At 37.1% G+C, this 12,269-nt stretch overlaps 1 pseudogene; it reads right to left on the bottom strand.

Moving 5' to 3' along the window:
• Positions 1 to 1,588: 1,588 nt before the first annotated feature.
• On the bottom strand, positions 1,589 to 2,039 carry LOC102728571 (calmodulin pseudogene; annotated as a pseudogene).
• Positions 2,040 to 12,269: the final 10,230 nt, after the last annotated feature.

Genomic DNA, 12,269 nt, shown 5'->3' with positions numbered 1-12,269 from the left:
AAAAAATAAGTATAAGAACAAAAACAATGATGTAAAGATAAGACAGAATCAATAGAATCAAAAGATAATTCTTAGAAAATATCAAGAAAATGTATAATCTACCACTTAAAATGACAAGAAGAGAGAAGATTAACATTAAGAATAACATCAATAAAAGAGGATATCACTACAGATGCTAAATCGTGAATATAGGAATAAAACAAATAAATCTACAAATCATTGCTGGAAGAAATTAAAGATCTAAATATTTGTGGGGCGCTTCGGTGGCTCAGTCAGTTAAGTGTTTGACTCTTGATTTTGGCTCAGCTCATGATCGTGGGGTCACGGGACCGAGCCCTAAGTCAGGCTCTGTGCTGAGCGTGGATCCTGCTTGAGATTCTTTTCCTCCCTCTCCCTTTGTCCCTTCCCTCCCTGCTCAAGGGCTCTTGCTCTCTCTCTTAAAAAAAAAAAAAAAAAAAAAACTAAATATTTGCAAAATACTTATTTCGCAAATTTTTCAAAAATTATATATTCATGGATCAGAATGCTTAATTTTTTTTTAAGTTAATGGTCTTTTTTATTGGAAAAAAAAGACTAGCATTTACAACTTGGAATGGACATAAATTGTAATTTCTTGATCAGCAATGCTGATGCTTGTGCTGAAGTCCACAGCCACAACCTACTCTGCTGGCTCCAAGTCATGGTTCAGGAGGTTTTTTTTTTTTTTTATTCTTATGTTAATCCCCATACATTACATCATTAGTTTTAGATGAAGTGTTCCATGATTCATTGTTTGTGCATAACACCCAGTGCTCCATGCAGAATGTGCCCTCCTCAATACCCACCACCAGGGGTTCAGGAGGTTTTAAAAACAGAGTCCCAAGATGCTCCCTTGGTAAAGGTTTCTTTAAAAAAAAAAAAAAATTGTGTGAATGGTGACAGCCTGACACCCATTTCACTCTAGGACAACACGGGACAATGCTAAACCAACACACATGGCATGCCACCGGGATGAGTGTCATGGTCACCATGGGTGGGAGTGCCCAGAAGTGTGAGAGGGCTGTCCTGCTAAGTGGGGCTACGTCTAGACAGTTTATCCTTCACTCATTTTTCTGCACAGCATCCTGAGGTAAACCAATTTTAAATGTTTTATTTTCAGTAAAGCAGTTATGACAATTTATACTAACAAATTGAACTAAAATGCATTTGAAGAAGTTTTAAATTTGTTTTTTTCATTTTTCATTTTTAATACAAATGCCTGACTGTGCTCAGCTGTCAAGCTGCATGCATGAAAAACTGGCCAGCCCAAACAGTGTATTAATCATGAGCAAGTGGAACTGCAAGGAGTCCATTAGGTGCTTCCTTATCATTAAGGTAGTACAAGTATTTATATCATAAAACTGATGTGTAGCTTGATCTTTAGGGGACAGGACCACCAACCAATACATGCAGATTTTGTGTGTGTGGACAGAAGGTACTTTTGACATTCAGTTTTGCTATATAGAAACAGAATGAGTAAATGAACTTTTTTTTTTTTTTTTTGCAAGAGGTAAGTAAAAGATTCAATGTGATTCTTCTAGAAGGGAGGAAAGGAGTTGAAAGTAGGACTTCATTTTGCAGTCATCATCCGTACAAATTCTTCATAGTTGACTTGCCCATCTCCATCAATATCTGCTTCTCTAATCATTTTTTTCGGGGGGGTGTATATAATGTTCTTTTTTTAAAAAAATTTTATTGTTATGTTAATCACCATACATTACATCATTAGTTTTTGATGTAGTGTTCCATCTGATCATTTCATCTACTTCTTCATCTGTTAGTTTTTCTCCTACGTTGGTCATGACATGACGTAGCTCCGCCGCACTGACATAAGCATTGCCATCCTTGTCAAAGACTCGGAATGCCTCATGAATTTCTTCTTCCCTGTCTGTATCTTTCATTTTTCTAGCCATCACAGTCAAAAATTCTGGGAAGCCTACCATGCCATTTCTGTCAGCATCCACCTCGTTGATCATATCCTGCCATTCGGCTTCTGTTGGGTTCTGACCCAGTGACCTCATGACAGTTCCAAGTTCCTTTGTTGTGATGGTGCCATCGCCATCTTTGTCAAATAGGGAGAAAGCTTCCTTGAACTCAGCAATCTGTTCTTTGGTCAGCTGAGCAGCCCTGGTGCGAGCGAAGCGAAGAAGAGCCGAGGGAGCGAGGGCGGCTGCACCCGCGCAGGGGCTGTGAGGGCGGGGGTGCCTCCGCCGCTGCTGCTAAGGAGAGATGTGCGCTCAGCACTGTGCCGAGGCGGCTGGCCGCCACCTGACTGCGAGTAACGGTGCCGCGCCCGCGAGGCTCCGAGCACCACTGCCCAAAATGCTTAATATTTTTAAGGTGGAAATGCTACTCCAATTGATCTACAGACTCAATATAAACACTACCAAAATCCCAAATTTCTTCTTCATAGAAATTGACAAGATAAAAGTATTATGGAAAATCGTGCGATGAAGAATAGCCAAAATCTTAAAAAAGAACAAAGTTGGACGTTTCACACTTCTCGATTTTAAAAATTTGGTATGAAGTTATGTAATGAAAACAACGTGGTATTGACACAGGGTAGACATATAGATCAATGTAAGAGAATCAAGAGCCAGAAATAAACCTTCACATTTATGGTAAATTGATTTTGACAAGTGTGCCGAGACAATTTAATGTGGAAAGAAAAGTGTTTTCAAAAACCATGTTGGGAAAATTGGAATTCCACATGCGAAAAAATAAAGTTGAAATCCTTACAACATACACAGCAATTAACTCAAAATGGAATGCAGAATTAAATTTAAGACCTAAAACTATAAAAGGGAAGAGAAACAAAAACATAATCAAACTATTGGGACTATACCAAAATTAAAAGCTTTTACACAGCAAAGGGAACCGTCAACAACACAAAAAGGCAACCTACTGAGTGGGAGAAGATATTTGCAAATAATATATCTGATAAAGGATTAATATCCAAAGTATATAAAGAACTTACTCAATTTAATATAAAAAAAAACAACCACCAAACAACTTATGTGTGGAATTTAAGGAGCAAAACAAAGGAAAAAAAAGAAAGAAACAAAAAAACAGACTCTCAAATATAGAGAACAAACTGGTGGTTGCCAGAGGGCACATGGTGGGGGAATGGGTGAAATAGCAAAGGGGATTAAAATAAAATTAAAATAAAATGAAATAAAATGAAAAGACAATCCATATAATAGAAGAAAAGTTCTGCGAGTTATGTAACTGATGAGACCTGTGGCTGGAATATATAAAGAACTCTCATAAATAAATAATAAAAAGATAAATAACCCATTTTTAAAAAGTGGGACAAAGATGTGAATCTATATTTATCTAAAAAAGATCTACAAATGACTAAAAAGTACATGAGAGATGTTTTACAAGATTAGCTCTAGAGAAATGTAAATCAAAACCACAATGAGATACCACTTCACAGCCACTAGGATGGTTATAATAAAAATACTCAGATGTGACTGTAAAGCAGGGCAGCTGCTTTGGAAAACAGTTTGACAGTTGCTCAAAATCTTAAAAATAGAGTTCACCATTGGGCGATAACAATATTTTAAAGTTTATTGAGTTGATGTTAACTCTACAAATACACTGGACACCAGTGAATTGTACACCTTAGATGCATGGCTTGTATCTATGTGAATTATATATTAATAATGCTCTTACATAAAAACAAAACAAAAATCTATACATAGGTCTGTAGCAGCTTCATTTGTAGTCACTAAACACTGAAACAACCCAAATATCCCTGAACTAGGAAATGTATAAACAAACAAAAATAAACAAAAGAAAAAGAAACTAATGATACATGCAACCCTATGGATGAATCTCAGATGCACTATGCTACATGATAGAAGCGTCTCAAGAGTCAATATACTCTATGATTCCATTAATATGACATTTTGGAAAAGGCAAAGCTTTAGTGATGGAGCATAGATTAGTGGCTACGTGGGTAATAAATCCTGGGAGGTTTGACTGCAAAAGGATAGCCTGAGGGGCTTTTGGGGGTGATGGAACTCCTCTGTGTAGTGATTTTGCTGGTGATTACATGATTCTACACAAGTCAAAAATTTTAGACTCCCAAAAGTGTTTATTTCATTTTCAATAAATCTCATAATGATGCAATTTAAACAAACAAACAGGGCAAATTTTCCCTGTGCTTTATTTGTGCCAGGCAGGCATTCTTTTAGGGTCTTTAATGTTGCTAGTCCTAGCAATGACAGCACGGAGTTAGACACTATTATTTTCACATTCATGTAACAAATGAGAAACTAAAGGTTTGGGAGCTTGAGAAACTTAATCAAAGCCACAGAACTAATACCTTGGAGCAGGGAATTTGAACCCAACAATGTGATACTAGGTCTTAGTCCATTTGTACTGTTATAACCAAATACCAGAGACCAAGGGGCTTGTAAACAACTGACAATTTCTCACTGTTCTGGGGACTGGGAAGTCCAAGATCAAGGTGCCTTTGGACTCAGTGTCTGGTGAGACCAGCTTCCTCAATGATAGCCATCTTCTTGCTGTCATCTCACCTGGCTGAACAGACAAGGGACCGTTCTTGGACCACTTTTCTAAGGGCCTAATTCCATTCATAAGGATTCCACCCTCATGACCTAATCACCCCCCAAAGGCTCCACCTCCAAATACCATCACATTGGAGGTTAGGATTTCAGTGTATTTATTTTGGAGGGACATAGACATACAAATCATAGCACACTAGGAACCAGATCTTAATCTTTATACATAATGCCTTTCCATACATTGTGTTTTCTCATATGTTCAGAAAAAAAAAAAAAAAATGCCTGTAAAGGAAGTGGGTTAGGATAATCACTGCTCCATGCTTGGGAACTACAAAATCAACAAAATTTGTACTTTAAAATTTTTTTTTACTTTAACTTTTTATTGAAGTTCAACATGTTTCAGAAAAATGAACAATTTATAAGTATATAGCTCAACAGATTTTCACAGCCCCCAAACACTTGTGTAACCAGCATTCAGATCAAAAAACAGAACATTCGAGGTCCCTTTTCTCCACCTGCCCCTAGAAATCCCTCATGCCCCTTCTGGCTACTACCCTTCCATAAATCCTGACTTCTAAGATCATAGATTAGCTTTGCCTGTTCTTGAACTTCATATAAATGGAATTATACAGTGTGTGCCCATTTGTGCTGGCTTCTTTTGCTCGGCATAATGTTGTTGTGTGTATCAGTCATTCTTATTGTTATGTAGTATTCCATTATGTGACTATAACATACTTTATTTATCATTTTGTTGATGGGCATTTGGGTGGTTTCCAAGTTTGGGGCTGTTGTGAACAGTCTTGTTATAAGAATTTGTGCACTTGCCCTTGGATGAACATATGAATGCATTTATGTGGGTATGTTCCTGGGAGTGGAACTGCTGAATCATAAAATCTTTAGTTTTTTTTTACATAAAATTTATAGTTTGACAAGTCATTGGAAGACCTCTGAAAAGGATCAAGGGACCTGTGTCTGAATGCATCTCTGTCCAACAAGCTGACACAAATATTCAGTGAAGAATAAACATTTGTTGATGTGGTGCTAAGGTCATAGGTAAGTTCTACCTCTTTCTGATCTTGTACCATGGTATGAATTTTGGGTACAGATTCTAGCTCATGTGTTGGGATACACTCTACATTGTTTGTGAATATTTTTAAGGTTACCTCCCTAAACCCTCCAGAAATTTTTTCCTAATTCAGAATTATTTCTCATAATCTATATAGTCAAAAGTTCTGCAAAATAATTAAACTAGCACATATACTAGCTTTTTATTCCAGATGTTTTGACAAATGCAAATCACTACAGTTGTATTAATTACACAGTTAACTTTAATTATTAAAGAAAACAAACGAGGGCGCCTGGGTGGCTCATATGGTTAAGCGACTGCCTTCGACTCAGGTCATGATCCTGGAGTCCCTGTATCGAGTCCCACATCGGGCTCCCTGCTCGGAGAGAGTCTGCTTCTCCCTCTGACCCTCCCCCCTCTCATGTGCTCTCTCTCATTCTCTCTCTCGCAAATAAATAAATAAAATCTTTAAAAAAAAAAATAAATAAATAATACAAACCAACTGTATCCTCATGTTGGCTCAAGGGTAGTGAAATTTAAGTTTCTGAAAACTAAACTTGATGTCTTCAATCATTCAGAATAAAATATACCTGCTTCCTTCTTTGGGCTAAATTGAGTATTATTTATTTTAACTGTTTATTTACCTGAACTCTTTGATTCCAATATAATTTAGCCTTTAAGCTGAGTAGACATTTATTATATTTTAATCTGACAAAAGAATTCAGAACATTTCAGCATCTTAACCAAAGGTGGGGAGAGAACAATTAAAAAGAAAACTTTAGAATTGATTTTCACAAGAGAAGTTTCCGATCTGTGTTATTTACCATCCCACATTTTTAGTCTAATCTAATCCTGATAAAAAGCTGTATCAATTTCACATTTTTAGGGATGAACTATACCAAAATCAAACACATGTTCATGGGAAAGTCTAATGTTTGTTTTCTTCCTTCAGATAAAGTCATTCAGATTTTGTCAGTAATCTCTTTTTCATCTTTGGGTTTACATTCCATCTTTAATTGATTTCAACAAGCTTCTTTATATGCCAATCAATAACAGGACGTTGACATGTAGAAGTGAAATTCAGTAACTACTGGCCTTTTTTAAATATGAGAGATGATGCCGTTTTTGGGGGATAAATTAAAACATTATCAGTAAATAATTTTGTATTTCTCATCACTTTATGGCATATAATATTATATTCAAATGATTTATCAACAACAAAAATTTCTAAAATATATTCTTGAATAATTATTATTTATTTAATTCTAATTAGTTGAGCAGTCAATGCACCCTCTTCAGTCATCTGTCATACTACAGATCTTTTAAAAGTAAGCCTCACTTTCCAATGTTCTAGTATTTTAACCATTGAACCAACCTATAGATTCTATTTTTTGCCAAAACAACTTACCTCTTACTAGCCAATGAGAGAAGACTGTGCTTCATTTATAAAACTTATCACTGAATTTCATTGATCATAATTATGTTGTAACTATAAAATCCAGCATTATTTTTAACTTTTCTACATTTATTTGTAACCATTTGCAATTTCTTAAGCAATATAACAATGAAATATAACATTGATCCTATGGGAAATCAATCTTTAATTTTCTTAAAATATACACCTAGTTCATTAAAATAAGAGAGATTTGGACTATCAAACTTGAGGGCATCTTTATGACAACATAATATAATTGTCTCTTTTATGTTTACTAAAACTATGTGGTATGCATTCACAGGACTTAGTACATTCTTTTTTCTTGTTCCTTAACATATCTAAACTTTATTATCACCTCATTTTTTTTAAAGATTTTATTTATTTATTTGAGAGGGAGAATGAGATAGAGCATGAGAGGGGGGAGGGTCAGAGGGAGAAGCAGACTCCCCGCCGAGCAGGGAGCCCGATGCGGCACTCGATCCCCGGACTCCAGGATCATGACCTGAGCCGAAGGCAGTCGCTTAACCAACTGAGCCACCCAGGCGCCCCTCACCTCATTTTATCTTGTGTTTACTCCATAAGCTACCCGTACAGTGAAGACAATAGGCACACCCAAGGAAGAGGAAATAAATCTCCAAACACCTGTACGTCTGTGGCAAAAACGAAGCTGTAGTTAAGAATGTTTCTCTTCGGGCGCCTGGGTGGCTCAGTCGTTAAGCGTCTGCCTTCGGCTGGGGTCATGATCCCCCCGGGAACGAGTCCCGCATGGGGCTCCCTGCTCGGCGGGAAGCCTGCTTCTCCCTCTCCCTCTGCCCCTGCCTGTGTTCCTGCTCTCGCTATCTCTCTCTCTGTCAAATAAATTTAAAAAAAAAGTTTCTCTTCTAATGACCAGCTCCTGTACAGTGTCCCTGCTGTCGCAGCTTGCTGATGGACATCATTTACATTCTATTACTCATTAGGATTTCCCTTTGGAGTAATTCACATTAGGGTTACTGAAAGACCCTCCTGTCCATATTCTCCTAGAGCTCTGTGGTTAGAGCATATCATGAATCTCTCTATGAATTACTCCCTTTACAATTTAAGCTGGAAATTTTTGAAACTTGAGAATGTTTTATTCCATAAACCACAATTGTCATTAAGTAGAACAAATAGGAACCAGAAAAATAAGTGTTGAGATTTTCTTGAATATGTCTAGGAGTCTGGTTCTTAATATACTTGCCAGTTTCTTTTAACTTTTTGGACCCTAGTAACTTGAATTTCACATATCAGGGAGAATATTGCAGCATGAAGAAATGGTGAATGTGGTAAGGTAATTGAAGAGCTGGTGCCTCTTTTGTGAAAGAATATTGTATTCTTTATGATCATCCTGATTATTAATAAGTGGCCCACGTACTTATTCTGTAGTATATAAAAAGTCAGAATCTGTTCCATAATTCCCACTTCTTTAATTGTTGGAGAGAAATGTACTATAAGCTCAAGTTTCAACTCCTCAAGTTTGGGAACTGTTATATATTATTTTTAGTTTGAGTTACAGTTCATATTACCTTACACAATATTCTTTAAGGATATAAGAGATTTGAGGGGTGGCTGGAATGTCTTCCTCGAAACTCTGAAACTTTCTCTTTTTCTCTCTCTCTGAAACCAAATCCTTTATCACATTTTCCCAAATTAATTAAAAAGTTAAAAATTAAATCTTACTTTTGTCCCCCACATTAATCCTAAGTAGATCAGTTATTTTGCCCATATTAATGGGAGCATAGCACTGGTGAGATTTAATTTCAAACTTTTGTAATTATAGCTAAAATTAAATTTTACCATGGATGAATTGTCCATGTCCTAGATGAGAGCAGACTAGGAGGATTAACAATTGGACCTCCAGGATGACTTATGTTATCTTCGATAATTAATTAAAATCAATGTGTAGAGGCCTATATGTGGAAATTTAAGGAGTTTCCAAGCAGGAATTTTTCAAATTCTCTTACAAGTTTGGTGTAAGGCATGCAGGAGTTCAACATGTTTCAGAAAAATGAACAGCGCTTTGAGAAAACTCCAGAAGATCTAAAGTAGTGCAGTGAACCTAGACTACCTTACTCTGGTTACTGAATTAAGCAGGATTGGCAGGAATACTGTCGAAGTTTCATAAAGTTGAGAAACATGGGTTTTGTTTCTCTAATGGCTAAATAGCTGAAAAGCCACAATAGGGACTGAAGAGACTGGATAATTTATCCTTTCTTTTTTTTAAAAAAAAAAAAAAAAAGACTTTATTTGTCAGAGAGAGAGAGAGTGTGTATGGGGAAGGGGGGAGGGGCAGAGGGAGAGGAAGAAGCAGGCTCCCCGCTGAGCAAGGAGCCCTTTGCCAGACTCAATCCCATGCACCATGGGATCATGACCTGAGCCACCCAGGCGTCCCTGGATAATTTATCCTTAAAATTGAGTCTGTATGGAGAATTATAGGAAAATGGGGGATAAAATCTGTTAACTCTGAAGAATCTCTTTAAGTAGAAGCAAACACAATAACAAAATTTCTGGTTAAATCTTCAAATGTAAATGGAGAAAGGTGTAAATGTAGTGACAATGTAGACACTGTACAACAAAATATTACTTAAAAAGCATTGTCCAAAGAAAGTGTTTGAAACATTGGAGGAGAGAGGCCTTATAAATTTCCGAAGTAGTAATCATAGTAATCAGAGCAAACAAGCATTAACAAGTGCAGTGACTAAACAACATCCAGGGATTCTCCTGGATGTTTAGCTATTTTATAAATGCCACACCAGAGCAGTGTGTCACTTCATTAAAAAGTCCAACTGGGCATCTGTTTCCCTGGCCCTGGCAGCCCTAAGTTTCCAAGTGCAAGGTTGTACTTAGAATGGCAGCTTCCCCTTCTTACAGCCAGTGCTGATGTGTTCCTGCCTGTGTCTCCCTAGCAGTGACAGTAACTGTAATTGGGCGGATGTATTCTGAAGACTTCCATCTTGACATCTGTCCGGTCTTGCTGTGCACACCCTTCCTGACTGCAACTTAAGAAAGAACATTTTCACACTGCTACTGAGGAATTTGTTAGAGTGGTTTTTTTTTTCCATAAATTAATTACACTATGAATGGCAAAAAGTGTAAGACTTACACCTTGCCTATAATCTCATAGCAATTGTGTTTGTGTTGAGAGGGAATAGGGTAGATCTTTATTTTGCTTATTCTATTCTAACATGCTTTTACTGTAGATTTGGTTAATTTTTTTTTTCCTTCAACTCTTCCTTTAATATTTTCTTGTAATATCTGGTTCTGGTCATTTGAGTTTTCAGAGCGGGCTGAGCCACCCTCTACTACCAGCCTGGTAAGCCTTAGATTTAACTTGAAAAATAGTTAAAATATACACCCACTTCTAAGCCTGGTGATTTGTTAATATGACTGAATTAGGAAGCATGTCCTGTCCTCTTTGCCTGATTTTGTGCTCATGCTAGCCATGCTCTGCTTTTTCTCTCAGTTCTATCTATCATTAGTGACAGGTGTAGCCTCAGTGTCCAAAGAAGTCTTCTTAGTGTACTCCAAGACCCTGCACTTTCCCCCTCTACACTCATAGTATTTCACACCTGGCTTCTTCAACTGAAAACTATCTTGAATTGCTCTGTGGCCTCTCCTGTGGTCTTGAATTAATATCTAATGTTGGTATTTTACTAAGCTTTCCATGTATGTTTATTGCATCTCTACAACTAGACTGTGATATACACAATATGCATTTCTGTATCTTGCCCATCTTTCCCCCATCCTACCCCCAGATGAACTATGACAGTGTCTTGAATGTAACAGTTGCTAATTAACAGTTGTTAATTCACATTTTCGTTGCCAATTCTGAGTAGAAAAGATCAAATCTAATTCCTCATCTATAATAGCTTAGATGTTTTTAATAATCTGATCAGAGCTAGCAGATATATGGCCAAAGAGAATTGAGGGAATGAAAGTTGAAAAAATATTCTGTTGGGGAGTACTAACTGAGTTGGTGTCTGCTGCAATTTTGTCTGAGTGGAGGATGATCATCTGAGTGATGTCATTCTGGGAAAATAGTTCATTCATTTTGTCCTAGAATGTAGTAATAATATAATAGCTTTCATAACATTTTTTTAAAATGAGAAGCAACATGTTAAAAGCAAAATACACAATGGAGAGCATATAGCCTTCCATAATTATCATCATCTACAATATGATCTAAATCATCAATGCTACCACTATTAGGCCACTAATAATTGACATTTCATAGTCACAAATTTCCCTTGACAGAACAGCATGTCAGACATCTGTTACCACTGCACTCCATTGCTTCTGCATATTTATATTAACCTCCTTGTTGACCTAATATCTGTCTTCTGCTTCCAGATACAACAGAATGAGGTCCTCTGAACTCCAATCTGATAGTTACAGGGCCCACCACCATGGTAGGCAGCAGTCTATGTCCTGAGAACCCATGCCCGTCAGCAAGTTGAATCCTGTGTTAGATTTTATGCTGCACAGCTAGATTTTCACTCAAAAGCCATTGAATACATTAGAAAGATTACTTTGCCCCTTCTGACTCCAGCAGAAGCAATAAACTTGAATGCTATGAAAAGGCTATGAATTGCTGGCCCCTGAGCTTAACAGTTGGAAATAACAAACAACCAGCCTGGCTGTTAGGACAGTGTCCATCACTGGCAGTCCACAGGCTCTCACATTCTCTGTCTGCATAGTTTTACTTGGAGCACACATCTTCGCTTTCAGTCACAGAGAGCATTGGCTGGCTCTAGGCTTGTCTTTCTCTGCACAAGGCCCTCAGTTACACTGACCAGTAAAATGAACATCCCCAAATGCTTCCGTCAGGTTTTCCTGTACCTCCAGAGGTTTCTAAGTGCTCTTATCTTGGGATTGATTCCAGTGTGAAGGTTTTGTCAGTAGAAAGGGAATATGACATCTAGATTTTAAAAAGTGACCTATGGGGTTTCCTTTTATTTTAGGTATCTGAATAAAATTCCTCAGTGGGACTATCATTTTTATGGTGTTCCTAATCATATGGCCACTCTCTTATGTTTGCCCAGAAATACATTTAATAACTGATACCTACCTGTTCTCTTTTATCTCTTCTTTTAACTTGTTGACCATTTCCTGTATGCCAAAAAGAATTCACTATTTCTCAGGTTTTTCCTCACTTCTCAGTTATTCATATTGTGTCATAGCTGTAGACTAATTTATG

This window comes from Leptonychotes weddellii, chromosome 3 (assembly GCF_054177405.1).
Source record: "Leptonychotes weddellii isolate Sample4059 chromosome 3, ASM5417740v2, whole genome shotgun sequence".
Lineage (NCBI taxonomy): Eukaryota > Metazoa > Chordata > Mammalia > Carnivora > Phocidae > Leptonychotes > Leptonychotes weddellii.
This window is presented reverse-complemented; position numbering and strand designations above follow the sequence as displayed.